We start from the raw sequence: 5634 nt of genomic DNA, 5'->3' as shown, positions 1-5634 counted from the left end.
GGGGGGGGGGGGAAGGAAAAAGAAAAAAAGTGTTTTTTTTACAATTAACCTATTTGATAAAAGAAAATTAGTTAGGTCTATACTCCACTTTTATAAATAGATTAATACTCACTTTTTAACTCTTAAATCTCCATATGAAGGCAAACATAAACGTTTTTTCTTATTGATAAAAGAAAACTTTTTCTTTTGCACTTTTATGATATTTTCAAATCTCTTTTTTAAATTAGTCAAACGGTCCATGCAATTATTAATTTGAACGGATATAAAGTTGCGCCCCAACCTCATTAAAGGTCCTTTGCGAAGTCCGCTCATGCAACAATTTTACACATGTCCTCTATAAAGACTATAATTTAGCTCGCATTCACTCTTTTATACAAAACGTGAAGCTACCACCCACATAAAAATCATAACGTGGGCCGAGTTCACGGACACGTGGCAGAGACCCAACTGATCGGCTGAGATAAAGCGACGTGGTCAACAATAAAACGAAAGTGGATTGTCTCTGATGTGCAGGTGGAGCTAACTCCTAGCTTTAATATTTGTTCATTGAACTTGTATTAATAATATAAATATAGTAGGAATGGATAAAGTTTGTGTAAACGTTATCCTAAACGTCCTTTTTCTTATCATTACGTGCGCACAATTTACTGCCGTGTGGATTTTTATTATGTGTCAATCCCCTCAAGAGTTGGATACATGTATCTATCTATAACCCCCTCCTCCTCCTCCTCCTCCTCCTCCTCCTCCTCTTAACTTGGAGGATTAGAAGAAAACCCTCCTTAACTTTCATAATATCATAAAACCCCCCTCCAGTCTAAGGGTTATAAGAAAAACTCATTTAACTTTGAGATTTTATGAGAAAACCCCCTGATTTAATTTGGGGGTTCTGATAAACTGTAAAAGTTAAAAAGGGGGTTTTTGATAATCTTTATACTTTGAGAGGGGAGGTCTTATATTTTGAAAGTCAAGGGGGCCGGGATTTTCTAATATGTTCCCCATTTTGAAACTAGTAGAATGAATAGTACTAATATAACTTCTCTAACACTCGTAATTAACCTATCAATAGGGGAGTAGTTTAAACTTAATTTGTCGTTTCATTAACTAAAGTAATATATGTTCACTTTACTGCATCTTTATATAGTCTAAACTTCCTTTCTTCATTAAGACAAGTACACGTACGTTAACAGTTAACTCATAGGTTTGAGGCAGCGGTGCAAGGCTCTATTTGCACTCCTGTTGTGGGACAATGCATAGGGAGCTAGTCCTGTATTTGAATCCCCCAGTTGGTTAAAAAACCCTCAGATCAGCGCTAGCCACAAAACACGAGTGGAGATTAGTCCCATCCATAATAAGTGTGGGGATACCTTATAGAAAACCAAAAAAAGACAAGTACACGTCATAACCTAATTAGAATCATCTTGATATATAATGAATGTTTATTGTTGGATTTAAATCTAATTAAATCTATTTGTGGGTACATATGTTAAACCAGTGTGTGTTGCTATCTTTCAGTTGACCTACATAAAGTGATCAATTAGGTAATTGGGTCAATGCGTATTTAAATATATCATGGACTAATTGTACAGATACCAGACTGTAATTCTAATTTTATGAGGGGCTAAATTAGAAAATTGCAAACTTATATAAAAGGGTTATGGTCCCTAATCTAAATGTAACGTTCTCTATTCTCTAATCCACATCTAAAGAGATATTCAAGAGACACCTTTCAGATTAGAAGATCAACCCTATTCAGATCCGTGCTAAAAATCAATATGGATCCAGGTATTGCTTCCGCTCATTGTTGTGTTTATTCTCTTTGAATTAATCATGGTTTTATGGATAAGATCTCAAATTTAGATCTAATAATTGATATCAGAGCCATCGTGTTTAATTCTTTGAGATTTATGTTTAAGATTAAGAATTTAGAGTTTTTTTAATCTTAATTTTGCTTTATTAAGATCTGTGCCACGTTTGGATCGTATATATGATCTGTAGCAGGAAAATTTCAATTTTTTGATTCAACTCCGTTTGCTTTGGATCTGTTCCACAGATGAATAGTGAAAGTTCATAATTTGGTTCGTTCTTTTTCGGTTTCTTGGATCTGAATCAAATTCTTGATCAAAATCGTTTAAAATTTTTTGTCAACTCTCAGTTGATGTATCAGGTTTCGGGATTAAAACTCAAAATTAAGTGCTCATTTATTTAACCTTTTGGGCATCGACCACTTAGCTCCTCGCCGGCGATGATCGCTGGCGGCCCCACTATCAAAGGAAGACAGCGACAGCGGCATCAGGAAGCCCTAGGGTTTCGAAACCCTAGGGTGTGGGAGCTTAAGCGGCGGCGGCGGTGACCGTTAACTTTCGAAACCCTAAGGGGTGGGAAAAGATCGTGTGTGAAAACGTGCGGGAATTAGGGCAAAAGGAGGAGGTTACCTTGATTTCAGACGAGCTTCGTGCTCAATTCAGGCGAGCTTCGAGCTTGAAAGCTTCAGTGAACTTCGGTTTGCTTCAAACGAACCTCGTGTTCGTTCTTAGACGAGCCTCATGCTCGATTCAAAAGAATCTGGAGTTCACTCTTAAGCGAGCCTCGTGCTCAATACAGTCGAACCTCGTGTTCAAAATGAAGCGAACCTCAATGTTGCCTCAATCAAACCTCATATTCGGATCTCAGACGAGCTCTTCGAAGCTCGACTTCAGGCAAGGTCGACGCTCGACTACCAGCGAGTTCGACATTCAAATCTCAGTTGAGACTCGATTTCGAGGGTCAAGCTTCGGGCTAGCCTCGGCGAGCTACGACCGAGCTTCGGCTTTGAAGCTGGAGAACTCGAGGTTAATTTCAAACGAGCTTGACCTTCGTCGGCTCATTTGGGAAGTTCCGACGAGCCTCGTGCTCGTTCTCAGGCAAACTTTGACTCTGATTTAAGCAAGATGAGGCTCATGTTTTCGGTTGAGGAGAAAAGAGGTGTAACCTCTTTGATCTAGGGCACAGCCCACTTAAACCATTTGTTTGGGCCTCTAATTCTAGTGGGCCTGAGCTTAAAGAATGAATTATTTGATTCATCAAATTTGTTAAGTTGTAGGCTTTTTGTTATGGGCCTATAATTAAGTTTTTTAGGCCTGTGATTAATTTAGGGATTATTTGAAATAATCAAATAATCAATTAAGAAGTAGGCCATTAAATCTTTAATGGGCCTCTTTTTTATGTTTAATTAAAATAGAGAAATCTATTTTAATTGCTCAAGTAAATTTCAAAATTCATTTAATATGCATTTAAATTAAATTTGGTAGTTAATTAATTATTTAATTCAAATAAAATGACACTAAGGTATTATATTTGTTGCTCATTCCAAATGATTAATTGAAATAAGAAGTTACCAAAGTAACCTCTCTTGTGTAAATTGTTCAGGAGGGATGTTAGATATTTGTGTGTATGCTTTTGTGTAAATTTTAATCGGTCCAAAGAAAGGCTAATATTTATTTAGACTGTATACACATCTGTGATGATAAACGTATGACAATTATAAGGTTTACATGTGAATAATGAATCAATCCAAAGATAGTTTCATTATTTGACATGAGTTATTATCAGTGTTTGATCATTACAACAAGGTATCACTTACAAATTAATATTATTATCCAAAGACTTGATATTAATGTTGAGCCAGGTATCTTGAGATGAGATTTATTATTATTTGAATTTTATTGATTACTAATTACGGTTAATAATGTGAGTATCTTTTGTTTATTTCAGCTAATACATCTGCTGTAATAATTTCTGCTAACATCAACTCAATTCCCATGCTCAATGAGACTAATTTTAATGTTTGGAAAAAAACATATTAATTATTCTTGACTGTATGGATCTAGACCTTGCATTAAGAATTGAACAACCCCAACCTCTTAATACAGATAGCACTCCTGATGTTAAGAAGGAGTATGAAAAATAAGAGCGTTCAAATCGCATGAGTCTTATGATCATTAAGCGCAGCATTCCGGAAGCCTTCAGGGACATAAAATCCGAAGGAATTACTAAGGCTAAAGATTTTTTCCGAAATTGAGAAACATTTTGCGAAAAATAAGGTAGAAACAAGCATGCTTTCAGCTCGCTTGATTTCGATGAAGTATAAAGGCAAAGGAAATATCAGGGAGTATATTATAGAAATATCTTATGTTGCTTCAAAACTTAAGGTACTTAAACTCGATCTTTGTGATGAGTTACTGATGCATCTGGTTCTGCTATCTCTTCCTGCACAATTCAATCAGTTTAAGGTCGGTTATAACTGTCAAAAGGAGAAATAAACTCTGAATGAGCTTATTTTATACTGTGTGCAAGAAGAAGACATGTTGAAGCAAGATAAGACTGAAAGTGCTCATTTGGTCTATGCCTCTAAGGATAAGGATAAGAAAAGGAAGAATGATAATGAAGCTGCTAAGGGTCATGTTCAGAAGAAACAATATAAGGATGATCATGATTGTTTCTTCTGTAACAAGTTTGGACACGTAAAGAAGGACTATACCAAATATCACGTCTGGTGTGCTAAGAAGGGTATGTTCCTTAGTTTGGTCTGTTCTGAGGTTAATTTAGCTTCAGTACCTCGAAACACTTAGTGGTTAGACTCTGGTGCTACTACTCACATAAGTGTTTCTATGCAAGGCTGCCTGAGTTACTAAAAGCCAAGTGATGTTGAAAGACACATCTTTGTGCGCGACGAACAATCATTAGACGTGAAAGAAATTAGGCACTTTAGGTTGCTATTAGGAATTGGTTCATATTTGGATTTAAAAGATACTTTTGTAGTACCGTCTTTTAGACGGAATTTGATTCCAGTTTCTGTATTGGACAAATCAGGTTATTCTTGTTCAATTTAAAACAATTAATTCAGTTTATCTTTTAATTTAATTATTGTGGGAACTGGTTACTTGAGTATTTATGACAACCTATATTTGCTTGATACAATTGCTTCTTAAAATGAATCCTTGCATGTGGAATTACGTGGTACTAAGCGTAAAGTAAATAAGAAAAATTCGGCGACATTATGGTATAAACGCTTGGGTCATACCTCAAAAGGTAGAGTTGAGCATCTTGTGTCTGATGGTATTTTAGATTCCCTTGATTTTTCGGATTTTGACGTTTGTGTTGAGTGTATCAAGGGAAAACAAACCAAAGATAAGATATTAGTGCCAACAGATCTTTAGAAGTCTTAGAATTGATACATACTGATAGTTGTAGGCCATTCCCTACGATATTTTAGAATGGTCAATAATATTTTATATCATTCATAGATGATTACTCACGTTATGGATACATATATCTCATTCATAAAAAAAACCTGAGTCTCTAGACATGTTCAAAGCCTATAAATCTGAAGTTGAGAATCAACTCAACAAAAGAATTAAAACCGTTAGATCTAATCGTGATGGTGAGTACTGCGGTAGATATAATGGTTCAGGTGAACAACGTTTAGGACTATTTGCTAGATACTTAGAGGAATATGGTATCGTGGCACAGTACACCATGCCGGGTTCACCTAGCATGAATGGTGTAGCTGAAAGACGAAACAAGACTCTTAAGGATATGGTAAGAAGTATGATTGCTTATTCTTCTTTACCAGAGTCACTCTGGGGAGAAGCTCTT

This window comes from Asparagus officinalis, chromosome 2 (genome assembly GCF_001876935.1).
Source record: "Asparagus officinalis chromosome 2, Aspof.V1, whole genome shotgun sequence".
Lineage (NCBI taxonomy): Eukaryota > Viridiplantae > Streptophyta > Magnoliopsida > Asparagales > Asparagaceae > Asparagus > Asparagus officinalis.
The sequence above is the reverse complement of the archived record's forward strand: the minus strand, read 5'-3'. Positions refer to the sequence as shown.